The sequence below is a fragment of the Actinia tenebrosa genome, unplaced genomic scaffold, assembly GCF_029948245.1.
Source record: "Actinia tenebrosa isolate PJP-AT-01 unplaced genomic scaffold, QUT_ActTen_1.0 PGA_scaffold9__36_contigs__length_13948895, whole genome shotgun sequence".
In the NCBI taxonomy this organism is placed as follows: domain Eukaryota; kingdom Metazoa; phylum Cnidaria; class Anthozoa; order Actiniaria; family Actiniidae; genus Actinia; species Actinia tenebrosa.
In genome coordinates, this window is record NW_028292586.1 from 11,852,419 (window position 1) to 11,868,975 (window position 16,557).

At 37.0% G+C, this 16,557-nt stretch overlaps 1 long non-coding RNA gene and 1 pseudogene across 1 annotated transcript; both read right to left on the reverse strand.

Annotated features, from left to right (window-relative positions):
• Window positions 1-480: 480 nt before the first annotated feature.
• On the reverse strand, window positions 481-4,941 carry LOC148904853 (uncharacterized; annotated as a pseudogene).
• A 3,956-nt stretch (window positions 4,942-8,897) lies between these two features.
• On the reverse strand, window positions 8,898-16,346 carry LOC116301133 (uncharacterized). Its single transcript, XR_004197692.2, has 3 exons — window positions 16,142-16,346; window positions 13,186-13,284; window positions 8,898-8,936 (listed from the first exon to the last, which is right to left on the reverse strand). It is a non-coding gene; the product is annotated as an uncharacterized LOC116301133 (long non-coding RNA).
• Between the last annotated feature and the right edge of the window lie 211 nt (window positions 16,347-16,557).

Consider the following 16,557-nt stretch of genomic DNA (forward strand, 5'->3'; position numbering starts at 1 on the left):
CCCGTGAGGACAAAGTGCTAATATTCAAATAGATACAATAGAATACAATGTGATAAAGTATAATAAGCTAAAGTGTATTTCACGGGTTAATGAAAACCATTTTATTAATTGTTTCTTTTTGTAGCTAATATAGATAAACTTTATTCACAAATTTATTCATCAAAGGTACACATGAGCTACCGCATATTCGAATGTAGTAATACTTTTGACAGTTTATAAAGATCATCGATCAAAATCTAATCAAACTTAGCTTTGAACATGACTTTCCTAAATTACTACTATAATATTACAAAGAGATTTTTAGGGGTAGAAACTAAAGTTGCAATTTTATATTGAACAAGCATATCAAAAACATATTTCAAAATTACATTTTGTTATGTAGACCAGTATGCACCTGGTTTGCATCCCCAAAACAGCACTCGGAGATTATTTCTGGTTAGTTGAATTTCATATTGAAATGGCTATGATAGGAATTGGAAGTCAGTGAACTATTTCCCGGCGGTAATATCTGGAGACATAATCCAGAATGGCTTCCTCTTTATCGGGCTTGTCTTCAATGGAGGCGGTTAGTGGGGGAGGTGTGCTTTTCTTCAGGTTTTCCATATAGAGACGTAACTGTTTTGGGCTCTTGCTATATTCATCAAACAAGAGATTAATGGCCTTTTTGCAGTATTCTTTTTTAAAGCAGTAAAAAAAGTAAATGAGAAATGTTTTCAATTTGCCTACAGGAGCTTTGTAATAAATTTATTGTATTTTAATTTTTTGTTCATTTACCATATGTTGCTCTTGTCTTCTGTGGTCTGACAGCACGTTTTCCCTTCTTCGCTTTAGGGAATTTAAGAGAATAGCAAAGCCTACCCTCCTTATTGACTGCTTGCATTCTGTCAGCAGCTTCGTTATAATGTAGTGCTGACAAACATAACCTTGAAATAGAACAACCAAAATGGGCAAATAAACCACATCAGATGTGGGGGGGGGGGGGGGGGCACATAAGACAGTCAGGTAGATTCAGGGAAGGGGTAATGGGATTACAACTCAGCCAATAATAGATTTGAATTTTTTAATTTTTTTTGTATGAGTTGTCAAGGTGAATCACATTCTCATTCCCCTCCAATAGAATGTTTTTTCTGCCACTGGATATTTCATCACACCTGAAAGACACTACTTTTATTATTACTAAATGGGTCTTAAAACCACTTGAAATACTTTGTTTGCATTCCCCAGTATGAGAAAGCTGTGTGCTTGGGCACAAACTGTATATCAAGACTATGTTTTGCCTCCAAAGTTGATGTCTGATAAACAGGCGAAAGTTTGCTCACGTCATCAAGCACTCGTTTTTTAAGCAGAAGTTCCTCTAGATTAACTGCAGCAGTTGAACCTGTGTGATTTAAAGTTACATCTGATTTCAAATAACAGTATTTGCTGCCATAGCCATTTTTAAAAAAACCTGGTATTTCGATACTGTATAAATTTATGTACAACTGTACAAAGATGCTTTCAATTTGTACCTTTGTCCAACCATAGTCTACCATTGCTCTCTCCACGAAGTTGTCCATGGCCACATTCGGGGTATAGAGCATTTCCCCCTCTGTGTACATATATATATGAATGTGTAATGGTAAGATCTCCCACTTTGCTTTGATAAGATTTCCATCACCATCAGGTGTTGAGGCTGCACACCAATACATATGGTTACTAATGGACTGTTTCCATTCCCCAACATCTTGACAGTCCTTCTGTTTGGCAATCTTATCGATTTTTTTTGGCAAGTCCTACAATTAAATAATCTGTATTAATTTTGTATTTAGGGACTTCATCGGGCAGAATGGCTGGACATATCATTATGCAAATTTAATTACTACACCTCAGTGTTTCGAGCTCGGCGCGGGAAGTTCAAATCTTTGAAGCAAATTTACAAAGAAAACAGTCAAAACGCGTCAAGTCTGCCGCGAATATTGGTTCTAACTCTGCTGTTTCTTTTTTTTTTTCAACTGCTACCAGCTGGTTTCGGAAGAGGAAATATTTATCAACTTTGATCCATTGATTTTTTTTGTTTCTCTTACAAACTCACGACGGGAAAGAAGTTTTAATATTGGGTACATTTTGGTCGATTATGTATCTACACCCGACATGCTTAAATGTTTGCGTTCATTTTTATAGTCATTCAAACATTAAATGATCTCACTACCAGCGGGAAATGATAAATCGAATATGAAATTCAGTCTTCATCTTATCAGCTGACCATCAATAACTATCTGGCTAGCGGGAATTAAACTTCAAGCAAGATAAATAGTTTCGGCTACATTAGTATTCAAGGCTGAGCACATTTCAAATTTCCCGCACAAGGTTTAGCTCCGCCTACTTATCTCCCTAGAGAAAACCTATCTGATCGTTACTCTGGAAACACCCACGCTCTCGTTTCGCTCGAATGCTCGACACATCCGTCCTACGTGCCTCGACGCTTCAATAAAACCATATGATTGCTGGTTAAAATACCCATCCACCATCAAAACAATAAACTCTCGACAGTCAGAGTCTCGTAGAATAAATTTTACTCTCACAAACAACGACCCTCTTAAAACCAAAGTCTTGTCGAATGAGTTTTATTCTCATCAAAACAATAAACTCTCGACAGTCAAAGTCTTGTCGAGTGAGTTTTACTCTCACAAACAACGACCCTCTTAAAGTCAAAGTCTTGTCGAATGAGTTTTATTCACATCAAAACAATAAACTCTCGACAGTCAAAGTCTTGTAGAGTAAGTTTTACTCTTACAAACAACGACCCTCTTAAAGTCAAAGTCTTGTCGAATGAGTTTTATTCACATCAAAACAATAAACTCTCGACAGTCAAAGTCTTGTAGAGTAAGTTTTACTCTTACAAACAACGACCCTCTTAAAACCAAAGTCTTGTCGAGTGAGTCTTACTCTCACAAACAATCCTCTTAAAGCCAAAGTCTTGTCGAATGAGTTTTTTTCACATCAAAACAATAAACTCTCGACAGTCAAAGTCTTGTCGAGAGAGTCTTACTCTCACAAACAATCCTCTTAAAGTCAAAGTCTTGACGAATGAGTTTTATTCACATCAAAACAATAAACTCTCGACAGTCAAAGTCTTGTAGAGTAAGTCTTACTCTTACAAACAACGACCCTCTTAAAACCAAAGTCTTGTCGAATGAGTTTTATTCTCATCAAAACAATAAACTCTCGACAGTCAAAGTCTTGTCGAGTGAGTCTTACTCTCACAAACAACGGTCCTCTTAAAAACAAAGTCTTGTCGAATGAGTTTTATTCTCATCAAAACAATAAACTCTCGACAGTCAAAGTCTTGTCGAGTGAGTCTTACTCTCACAAACAACGGTCCTCTTAAAAACAAAGTCTTGTCGAATGAGTTTTATTCACATCAAAACAATAAACTCTCGACAGTCAAAGTCTTGTCGAGTGAGTTTTACTCTCACAAACAACGACCCTCTTAAAGTCAAAGTCTTGTCGAATGAGTTTTATTCACATCAAAACAATAAACTCTCGACAGTCAAAGTCTTGTAGAGTAAGTTTTACTCTCACAAACAACGACCCTCTTAGTGAAGCTACACCTGGGCAAAGCGCCATCTTTTTACAATGGAAACAACAAGACGAAGGCTCGACACATACGAAGAGTGACCTTTCAGTTCAGAGAGGAATAGCTAAAATAAAAATAAAAACGGCTCTTTTAGGAGCCAACAAGCACTAAGAAAGTCATGACTAATGCTTATTTCAGTAAAATGAAATGTTTGAAATAAAAAATAATGAAAACCTTGATCAAGAATAGATATTGATCATTATCTACGAATAATCATACTTCGGACCAGACTCCTAAAATCAAAGTTTCCATAAGTTTGGCGGCCCGCTATTAAATCCCCTCAGTATTGGCGATTTTAATTGCAAAAAAATCGTAATTAATCACTGGGTTTAAAAACAACAAACAAATCTGGCTGCTATGAAAGTGATTGACAGGTGTGAATTTCATGGAGCTGATTTTCAACATACTAATAAGGAGGCTCAGTCTCTTTAGGGAATACTAAGGACCAATCACTCATCCCTTTTTTTTGTCATTAATATTCATTTTGAGATGATGTCAATAATTGAGTTTAGATGGAGTTTGATAATGATGTCCATTAAACAATAGCCATTCTGCCCGATGTGTCAAAAATTAGAAGGGGGCGTGGGGTGGAGATTTTGAATAGGGGTGCAATAGGGGTGAAATTCTGTGACCCTACCCTTGGATTTGTCCAAAAAGCAGAGTTTTTTCATGCCCTTCCCTTTTTATTGGCTCAAAAAGTTATGACCCTCCCACATTCCCCCCCCCCCCCCCCCCTGTTAATTTCTTACAAGTCCCTTAGTTATGTGTTCTATCATTTATCCTTTAAAAAGTAAGATAAAATAATACCTTTAGCAACATGCCAGATGGCATAGAAGTCTTTGGTGTCCTGTAATTTTGTTCGGATGTATTTTGAAACTGACGAGCTTCTGTCGGTTATCAAAGTGCCGATTGAGAGGTCCACTGTAGTCAAATACTGTACGCTTCTCTTTAGCCCCTCAACCTCCATCCAAGAACTGTTCTTCACTTCATTGCTCTAAGGTAAGTAATAAGTATGTGTGAATCATTTTCAACATTTTCATTGAACCCCATTTGCAACACCCACCCACCTGAACAAGTTGAAAATCAAGAACTCTATTTATGGTTTGCTCAATCACTGTGTAAGACCCAAATTTCGCACTATGGCCAGGGGAGTCGCACCTTGCATCGCCAGTAAGGATAAGGGGGTCTCCACGATCCTACATTTGCTGACATAGAATGGCCTGTTCATTTTTCCAGCACTGTATTATGGTTGGGGTAATGTATGTGGTGCTGTGTCGATAAAATGAAGACCTCGACACACAGGCAATATTCAAAAACTGGAACATCCTGAGGATTTTTTTCTGTGGGAAGACCTAGAAATTGGATACATGAGACATTGGGTTACGATGAGAAAAATGGAGGCCTCTAGACTCTATAAATATTTATATTTGTAACAATGCGCTATAAATACCTGACATTACTATGGCTGCTGACAAAAGGAGATTTCCTACAGGCATTGTCCGTATAAATCTCTGGTTTGTCCACACCTTTTCATGCTTGCAGTGTGGGTCTCTACACCGCTGGACAATCTTTATGTAGGTGCCTTGCTCATCTGAAATGGTTCCTTAGGATGCGCTATTGCAAACGGGGCACCATTGGAATAGTTCTCGCAGAGCACTTTCAAATACTATGTACTTTCTTTCGTTACGGTATTGTAGAGGGCTATAGGGGAAAAAACAAAACAGATTATCGATGTAGCTTACTATATACAAAGTACTGGTGACACACCCTACGTATAAACTTACCCTTTCAATCCTTTCTTTTTCTTGAATGTTTTATCTTTGCAATCCCTGTCTGAAAAATCCACATCTTCCTCTGAATACGATGTTGACTGAGGAGAGTACAAGTCCTCTGAAAAATCATCATCTGTTTCGTAAGACTCGATTCTGGGCATGGGCAACCCTATCGGGGGAAGATCAGCAAGGTTACACTGCACACCAATCTCCTGTTGCTCAATAGATGTTTGGTCACCTGGAAACGCAGAATCATTTAGATATTCAGTGTCATTATTTTATAAGTGGCCTATAGATAGCTTCTGTCATGAAACGCATTTCAGTAACAATTATGATTACTTACCCCTACTTCTTCTTTCAGGTCTCCTAAAACGTTTTTGCGTGGCCTTGTTTGCTGTTAACGGGAATAGTCTTTTGTTTTCCGATTCCACAGAGCTTGACAGGCTGAGAGGATCAGCTGATTGCAGCGTATCATCACTGCCAACGCTCTCTGCTCTTTGACTTTTACTCTCATGTGTAAACTCGATCTGTTTCATGGTCTACGACAAGGGCGAAAAACCAAAATCATAATTTCAAGGACTTTTTTCATTTTTAACTTATTACAGGAATTGGAATGGCTATTCAAAATCACAAAATTACTTCTATATGAAACTTACCCGCTGGGCGCTAAGTTTAGTGAGAGCATTTCCCCTTCTTGAAGTTCGCGGCGTACCTTCGGTGTCTTTCGAAGTAACAGGCGATGGCGTACTGAGAGAAATTTTTCGAGCCTTCTGAAGTTGCTTGGGGGTCGGGTTTGGCTGAATCGACGGAACAGCTCCTTTTTTTAAAACAAGTTTGCTAGAAAAGCCTGCCAGTTTCGCCCCATAACTCTCATAATCGCTTTGCAAGAAGTGATCACTGCAGACGTGACCCGTTCCTGGTGACCACCCTTTTCCGTCCCGCTTCATCAGAACGAACTTATTCCATTTCTGGCATAAGATAGCATCCTCGGAAATTGGTGCAAGCTCACACCTTCTTCATTGGTTTTGTCGCAAAACATGACAACACAACGTTTGCCAGGTTTGAGTTTACGCTTCTGACCTACTACAGGGTTCAATGAGGTCGCCATTTTACTACTACTTAACAGCAAGAATTTGTGTCTTAAAATGACCAACAAGACAAACAACTTTCGTATTGGGCAAGTTTTATTTGTACGCTTTCGCAACATATATTCAAAGCATAGATATTAAGCAATACTTCTTATCTTTCCCCGATTCTACTGCAGCATTATGTACCTAAATTTTATCGCTTTGGATCCACTCACACGCGTGTGACGTCACCAAGTGCGTGACTTATTTTCAGCTTGTTTTCAGTCACGAAAGAAAATATTGCTCTTTAATTGAAAATCGCTTGGAAAAAAACTTTTCAGTTAGTTTTTTCTGCTTCCAGATTGCTATTCTTGGGATAAAGTGTCGGTAATAATTGTCAAAAATGGGTAAAAAATTGCCGGGACGGGCCCTTTAATTGTTTTTTTTTCCAAATTTATATCAATCTTATGTATCATCATCAATTTCAAATCATTATCTTCTTATGATGGCATGAAAATGCCGAAACATGTTCAGATTAAAACTGTTTTGGTATTTTTAAAAATTACAAAGAAGAAATAACAAGTGTTATTCATCACTTTATAATATTCTAGTATCCAAATATCAGAGTTCATAGGTTAAGTTTTCATGATATTGTTGAAGTATAATTGAACATGTTATTCCGTGGCCTGGTTTATCTTTTTAATTTCGGGTACCCCCTTCAGAGCTTTCTTTTCTTTTGTTCTCTTCTTTTTTTTTTTTTTTTTTCTTTTCTTTTTCTTTCCAGTACCCCCTTTTATATCTTCATTTTGGGGGAGGGGAGGGGGGTGTTTTGAATGCTTCCTAATTATTCAAAGCACAAAAACTACCATCTCTTTGAGTTCCTGTGATTTTATTTCTAGTCCATTCCCTTATGATTACAACATGTTTACAACGAAGTTAACACTCTGAAGACATTTAAGTTTCAATCTTTAAATTAATCACTATTCATTTGACCAATTTTTTTTTTTTTTTTTTTTTAACTACTGAGCTTTGATTAGCTTTAGTTTATATATAGCCTGTTATTAAGCTTTTGGCAAACAACAAACTTGCACGCCAAGTTTGCAAGAATTTTTGTAGCCATATCCACTCGGGCAGGAACCTCTAAAAAACCAAAGATCCCCTTTAACCTTTCCTAGATTCGTACCCATATAACGTACACCACAACGGCATGGAGCGGCCCTGGTCTTGACTGAAATTGAAAAAGTATTCCAGATGATCAAGAAAATGCATCCTTAATAAGGGATGAAAGAACGAGGCATTTTGTTTTAAAGAATGATAATCATTTAAGGAGGATGGAAAGTGTTTTATGCCTTCACATTATGAACTAAAAAAATATTATGGCTATAATATGACAGAAAGTAAACCTGGAAAGCCAAAGACCATAAAACAAAGACCACTATGCCATCAAAAATGTTTATTTAAAAATCGATAACTCAGGAACCAAATGGTGATTTTTTTTAAGAACCGGAATATTTAAAGTTCGTATCGAAATCTTCTTTTTGACAAAAAAAAGAAAAGAAAAAAAAAGAAAGAAACAAAGTTGTAAAAGGGAATTCGCAAAAGTCAATAAAATTTGTTTGGAATAGTTCCCTCTTGCGGTATTTGTATAAATGGGTACTACAACCTTTCTGAAATAACGTTTATAAGTAGTATAGGCCGCACCGCACGGGTCGGATAGTATACATTTATACATTTATACAAATATCTAATGCGATGCATAATGAAAAATGACCATTTTCAACGCTTAAAACCAACTGATTTATAACCAATACGATCAAATAGACAAGAAAAAAAATATTTTGGCAGTCAGTGAATGAAACAAACAATAAATAAAGCGATTTTTCTGTTTTGCATATCATTAAATATACTGAATAAAGTAGATATTTGTATAAATGTATACTACAAGGTTCCGCAATCGAGTATATATATATATATATATATAACAGTTAACAAAAATAGGTTGGATGTTAATATCAACTTTGTTGCCGAGGTCTTTTAAATTGTTTTCTAACCAAATCTGCAGATTCTTGATCTTTGAAAGGAATTATTGCACGTACGGACGTTTTTGCATCATCGGAGCTGGACGTGATATGCTTCGGAGATGTTTTATCCAATACGAAGCGATTGATGGTACGGCTAACTAACCTTTCAGGATAGTTAAGCTTGGAGAATGCAGTAGACTGCAAAATGTGTTTTCCAAGCTTAAATATCCTGAAAGCTATATAACAAATGTATTTATTCATAAGCTTATCTTTAAAGGTCTAGAGAACCTACTGCGCAGGACCATTCGGAATTTCTGGCCATATGTTTACTGTAGTACTGATGCTACAAATCCAACCTTACCTATCACGCCATTCGACAGGAAAACCGAGACCATGCACAATACCAATATCAACAGAATTTTCTTGGCCATTCTTTAAGCTTCTTTAATGCAAAGCAGTCCTGAAAATATCAATTTTTTTGAAGAACTTAAGAGGCTGTCTCAGTAAAAGCCGCCCATTGAATTTATTTTGAAAAGTGAATTTTTCTTAAACTCAGGTTATAGAAAGACTTCATTGAGTTTATCACTGAAATGAATTTAGTTTGGCTCAAAAACTTATTTTGGCTGCGCTAGGAGCCATTATAGTTTCGATGGCTTTGCTGACCAAAAATTTAACACGTATTCACAGCGCTCTATAAAAATGATTTCGTAGCTTCCAGAAACTTTTTTATGCTAATCTGTAGGCAAACTATTGTAGTTTCACTAGATAAAAGGTTTTATTCAATCCGTTTAGCCGTTAGCAAGAAAACCAGCAGATTGTGAGCCCTACTTGAGACGGTGTCAGCAAAGGCAAAAAATAAGAGCTTGAATTGAAAAAGTGGCACTTGTCTTCAAGCTTTTGCCTGCATAACCGAAGACTTCTATCATTTAGTGATACAAATTTTTTTTGAAAGTTATGACCGTTTTTGTTTGTATACCTTAGAGAAGTTTTCGAGTTGAAGTATCTGATCGGTATGGCATCGTACCAGTACATTTTAAGTAAAATACAGCTCACCTGCTTCCTATGTCAACCTCTTTCCCTCCCAAGCCATGCTAGAATACTTTTAGATCATAAAAAGTCCATATAGATTCCGTTTGAAGAGAATATTGAGCGTTCGTAACATTGATACACTAGACGAAAGTGTTCCAGCTGTGAATCACCAAAGGCTCGATATGATGGAATTTCAAGGAGTCGAATTTTCTCTTTTGAGATTGGTCGAGCAGTGCATCTAACAGAGAACGTTTCCCAAAACACTCGAGGATAAATTTCAATGGCAAATAGTTACGAAGAAGGACTTAAAACCCAAGAATACTACGCAAACACTCACTCCTGAATCTAAGCATTTCGTGTTATTGCTGCTTTCGCAGAGGTTCGACCTATTGGGCAAACCGCTGACACAATAAATATTGTGTTAGTCGATGTTACACTGGAAAATATTTTATTGGGCTTTTATTGTGCCGGTAAAATGGAAGGCAAATGCTTATTTGAAGCTAGAGGAAAAGGTGGTTGTTGCAATTTTGAGCTTAGCCGTTTGTCAGAGTGTAAGAATGGCATTTCAGGTCACCTGATTGCCTGTCACCTGTCACAGATGATTGGGTTGTTGAGATTGTTTGACCTAATCTTAAAACGAACAGGATTATTTGATTTATCACCAAGTCAAGTAGAGAATATGTGGATTTGCGAGAAACACCGTGAAAACATGGGAAGAAAATCGAACATTTCAGCAGCTATCATAACTTTCAATATGAAGATACTGGAGTGAGAGTTTGGAGATCTTACGGCATTGGCTGTGGAAAGCTGATTCCTTATGATAAAGTCTTTGTAGAACACCAAGGGCCGACCATGCTCCAAACTCTGGAAGGCAAGGGTTTCTGTGAGTCAACTGAGAAACGTAAGATCAAAAATGACGAAGAAGATAATGAAGTGTCGCTGTTTGAAGATGCTCTGTTCCAGGTTGTGTTGAAGCATTCAAGAACTTTGCAAAACTTGAGTGGCATTTGGATGTTGGCAAGCACACCAAGATAAGTCAGTACAATAAGATAAGAATAGACTGGGCAGCAAAGTTCTCGTCTATTGAATCCAATAGAGGAAAGACTACAAGCAAAGTAGCCTCTGAAACAGCTAATAAAGAGAGTCCTCTGCTTAAGACCGGATGGGCTTTACCAAAAGCACGGGGTAACGTTAGCTTCTCGAAGAAAGTCAAGAAATATCTTATAGCACTAGATGTGCTTGGAGAGAGAACAGGCAAGAAGGCTGACCCAGCACAGGTCGCGATAAACATGAGAACGTCGACAAATTCCTCCAACAAACGACAGTTTAGCCGCACAGACTGGTTGACAAAGACACAAATACAAGGGTTTTTCTCGCGTCTTACGGCAGCACGCCGAAAAGGCTTGGTCGGAATGTCGATAGACGACGACGACGACCTCCAGTGTTTATTAGAGTCCTCTGAAAGAAAGAAAGAAAGAAAGAAAGAAAGAAAGAAAGAAAGAAAGAAAGAAAGAAAGAAAGGAATCACAAAAAACTAACTAACTAAGAAGACATGAAGGATAAAAATAAAAATGGAAGGGGAAAAAATAGTCTATTGACCCCGCGACATTAAAGCAGCAGTCTCTCCCAATTGGTCGGACCTCCGGGAAAGCAGCAATAACACGAAATGCTTAGATTAGTTCAGGAGTGAGTGTTTGCGAGTAGTATTCTTGGGTTTTAAGTCTTTCTTCGTAACTTTTTGCCATTGAAATTTATCCTCGAGTGTTTTGGGAAACGTTCTCTGTTAGATGCACTGCTCGACCAATCTCAACAGAGAAAATTCGACTCCTTGAAATTCCATCATATCGAGCCTTTGGTGACTCACAGCTGGAACACTTTCGTCTAGTGTATCAATGTTAAGAACGCTCAATATTCTCTTCAAACGGAATCTATATGGACTTTTTATGATCTGAAAGTATTCTAGCATGGCTTGGGAGGGAAAGAGGTTGACATAGGAAGCAGGTGAGCTGCATTTTACTTAAAATGCACTGGTACGATGCCATACCGATCAGATACTTCAACTCGAAAACTTCTCTAAGTTATACAAACTTTCAAAAAAAAAAAAAAAGAAAGAAAACGTACACAGGTTATTGCTGATTTGTATCACTAAATGATAGAAGTCTTCGGTTATGCAGGCAAAAGCTTGAAGACAAGTGCCACTTTTTCAATTCAAGCTCTTATTTTTTGCCTTTGCTGACACCGTCTCAAGTAGGGCTCACAATCTGCTGGTTTTCTTGCTAACGGCTAAACGGATTGAATAAAACCTTTTATCTAGTGAAACTACAATAGTTTGCCTACAGATTAGCATAAAAAAGTTTCTGGAAGCTACGAAATCATTCTTATAGAGCGCTGTGAGTACGTGCTATATTTTTGGTCAGCCAGGGTTCGTTACTGGCCCAAAGCCATCGAAACTTTAATGGCTCCTAGTGCAGCCAAAATAGTTTTTTGAGCCAAACTAAATTCATATCAGTGATAAACTCAATGAAGTCTTTCTATAACCTGAGTTTGAGAAAAATTCATTTTTCAAAATAAATTCAGTGGACGACTTTTACTGAGACAGCCTCTTAATTAGCAAAATTAAATAAGGTGATACGCAGACCAGCATCTAGCTGTCTTGTACCAAATGCCGAAGAGGCTTTGGGGAGGAACGAAACGAGGATAACAGGGCACGAGAATGCTGAGAAACACTATCAACTGCCTAAGTAAGCTTTGAGCCACAGAGATTTTAAAATCATTGATTCACAAATAAAGAAGATATATAGCTGCACTACATTGCCTTTAACCATTATTGTTGGATTTGGATCAAAAAGGAGTCAGACGTAATCAAAATCAGTGAACTAATGTCAGCCTCGACCGGCAACGCCTGGATTTCTATGGCATGAGTAGCGTGGACTGGATCATGTGTAAGTTGAGTTTGTTTGATGTGAGTATTTTCACACTTGCCACGAGGGCTGTTCTCCGATTTTCCTTCCACCGTATAGAATGAACATTTGAGTTTGAGATCAACAGTTGTGTGTTGCAAGTTGAAAGTATAGAATGTAGTGGTAGTACGTGTTGAGCAAGCCCACGGAAAAGCCCCGTACGTACGGGGTGTGATGCATGGTTGACAAATACAAGTTGTTTTGAATTGTTACGAATGGTTGAATATCAACTAGTTTCTAATCATTCACTTTATCGTTGCCAAATGTGTCGACTCGAAACAATCGTTTGAAAGCTGAAAAATGTAACTCTGATATCTGCTACACCGAAATGAAATATGGCGACCAATTCGAATAACTTGTTCTGGAATGACTTGTCTCTCATGTGTGAAAACGCTTTTGTGTACAGGAAAGAAAAGCATGAGTAGTGACTAGCCACTAGCACCACTAGCAGAATAAGCCAGTTCATACTTTTTAGAATCCTTTTCAGTGCGAATGCGATTTTATCCCGAATTTCTAATCCCGAATTAGTTTATTAATCTATCCGAGAAAATGTTTATTGCAATAAAACGCACGTCGAAAATGTTCATTTGCTCGCTAACAATCCAATTTCAATTACATTCAACACGCAGAGTATTGAAAACAAATGCATTTTTGTAAGGTTGTTCAGGCTAAAAGCATGAAGAAAGAAGAAAGGTGTTACAAAAGAAGCTGGAAACATACCTTGATAGATGAGTTGTGCTTTTAATTCGTGCTTCCAAAAGAATTATGGACTGTTGTGCAATTAAATTCGCTATTCATAGAGCCTGTGATTGACACATGCTAATAAAATAATTATGATAATTATCAAACAGACAGTGCAATAGATGTTTGAATTATTTGTGAACAGTAGGTTTACATATTGTTTCCTTCTGAATCTTGGATGACATTTTATAGGTTTGCATGTATTTCAAATATAATATTAATGGTCTTCTTCTTACAAATAATCATCAAACAGACACAAACGGGGGACCGCGGAAAAAAAACCCGACAATTTGTTTGCACCCCGAAACGCCGAACAAAAAAGAGATATGGTCTTACATCTTACAAATGATTTTCACATAAAAATATAACACTACGAAAACCGGTATTATATTTAAAGTTCTTTACAAAAAATAATTGAAATTACCGTAAAAATTCTAAAAGGCTGTCATTTAGTTGTCTTCGCCCCAAGGGTGTTCTAATCCATGTAAGGCAAACTGTCATAGAAAGAAGAAAGATTCTAATTTTATATTTCAAGTTCACGTGGACTTTGTGAGTAAAGTTTGCTTGCTTAACTTGCTTATATACTGACTACATAAATTGATCCACCCTAGACGTTCGTTTTAAGAATATGACGCAGCTTTTCTTGATAAATTCCCACAGAGATCGATCTAATGCTCTTTATTTTGTTATGATGGCCCAATAGACACGAATGAAAAACGTTTGCACATGCTATTAAATAGTATGCAGATTATGCAAACTTAGTGTCCATGCTTGAAACTTAAGGCTTATTCTTTCATACTGTGCTTGGTAATACAGTATCTTAGTCTGGCAAAAGTATACTTCCAAACTTTTTCGTGCACTCGGAGGAAACAAACATTTCATTCTCAATCAAACTCTTCAAATTCTTAGAAAACGTGCTGAAATGCACGCATTCACAAACGTTTTTAACTCGTGGATATGCGAAGCGTAGCAACGAGTTATTGTGAGGGGTCTGAATATAGAAATGTGATCTCGTATTTATCGTTAACAGAAGTGCTTGACTATTCTAAATAAACTAAGAATACTTTCCTCTCTTACTCCGACGAAGGACTAGCGTCCGAAACGTCAGTAAGTTTTTTCATCTTTTCACGGTGCATAATTTACTTTTTCATCATTACTGTAAGAATACTTTAAATGGGCAAAGATGTGTTTAAAACTCCCGGGTATCTAATATTCTGAAATTAGTTCCCGGGTGCCGGGTATCTAAACACTTCGGAAGAGTTATCTTCGTTAAGTTCGAAGACTTCTTCTTGTTTTTCCTTTTTACTCGTTTGATTTTAAGTAAACAGAAACGCTTTATGTACAATCGTCAACATATATCGCTCCAATAAATAATCATTATTTTTTTACAGACTTGAATGAAGACAAATTTAAAACTAGCATTTCTAAACGAATTTCTATAAAATATTCGCTTAGTTCACAGTGTAAATAAATAGTTTCATAGCGCTTGAAGGTCAAGATAAGTAGTAGCGGCAGACGGGCAAATTATCTCGTATATTCAGTTTTAAGCTTGTAGGTCGAATGATTTCAGAAATATAAAAATCATTCAGCCCGACTTTTGAATTGAAAACAGAGAAAGCGTTAGCAAATAGATCTTTCAATTTTACTCTATACTTGACTCAGTTGACTCCATTGAAATCGAAAACGTCTTTTCATCGGAGAATTTCCTTCCAAACTCAACAAAATATCAAAGATCTAAACAAAGTAGGCGTTAAAAGGATAATAAAAGGACGTTTACTCATCTTACCAGCTAAGCTGAGCATATAAAATGTGAAATCGAGCAAAATACTAGAATCCTTTGAATGTCAACAAGCATAAGAAGGGCACAGGGAACACAATCTCTGAAAAGCGCAACTAGTATCCACGAGTTCGCCACACGATGGCTTGATTTTCTAGTGTCGGCCCAATATTCATGTTACCTTGTCGTATTCAAGGAAAAACGAAAGGGATGCCATTGACTTTAATTAATAATTCACGCCCTTCCTCCCTTTCTTCTAGAAACTAATTAAAGAATTGCATAATATATCTCAAACTCTAAGAAGAAGACCACTATTATTTGAAATACATGCAAACCCTATGAAATGTTATCCAAGATTCAAAGGGAAACAAGATGCAATCCTACAGTTCACAAACAATTCTAATTAAGCAATGGTCAATGCTTAGCGCGCGTAAATCTATTGGTGGTGTACGCGGATAGTTGGGAGAGCACGATGGTAGCGTAAGAGTTGTAAGAGCTGAGGCAACTCTAGCTACCATCGTGCTCTCCCAACTATCCGCGTGCACCATCAATAGATTTACGCACTGCTATAGCATTGACCGTTGCTTTTATAACATAAAGAACAATTTTACATGATACAAACTGTTTATTACACTATGATCGAATCACAGATTCTCCTAAGATGCGAGCACGAGCTTTACGAGCTGAATTTGAAATCAGTCAAGTCTCGTGTTAGGAGCAAAAACAGCTCAAATTGCATTTTAAACTTCATTTTGAAAACTTTTTCCGAAAAATTCATGCAAGGGAAGCAGTTCCTAATTGTATTATTAAATGTTTTCATTCACAAGAAAGTTTTACAGTTCATTTGACTGAGGAGAAGTCGATTTAGCGATCTTTGTTGGCGCTTGTCTGCATCACAAATTATCTGAAAACTTTGAACCGTAAATTTCTCGAAAACAGGGTCGAAGGAATGCATCAGTGGATTTACTTGGACTCCAGTAACCATCATGGCGTTAAGCTGGACTGCTGTGGTGACCTGTGCGGCGGATTGAGTAAGAAAACTGAACCAATTGACTTCTCAACTGCAAGACTTCTCTATTTCGATGTGGTGAGCTGGTCGGTTGAAGGCCGAGTTTTTTAGTTAGTTTAATTGAAAGGAAATCAATAGTTATATTTTACCTTTAAATGTACAGAAAGGTAGACCAGTTAGTAGTCTTTTTAGTTTTATCTGAATGCTTGCAATTTTCTCAGAATTTTCACCAAATTGACCTCACCAGGTGCTCCATACGAGTTCTCCATACATTTTTTCTTCATAGGTGGTGAACCAATCAGAGCGCGCGTTATATCTTAGTTATGTTATAACATCTATTGGACTGTACATACATTTTCCAAAACTAACAAGAGTAAAGAATAAACAAGAAACATAACAAAACTTGTTTGTTTTTATACGTACGTGTCTGAGATTGAATTTTATGCCAACCAACTAATCAAATAGATAACAATCAATCTTGATGTGCAAACTAATATTAGCAGAAATATAGGCACAACAGCTTCAAGAAGAACTCAGTTGAATAAGATATAATTCAGATTGGTTC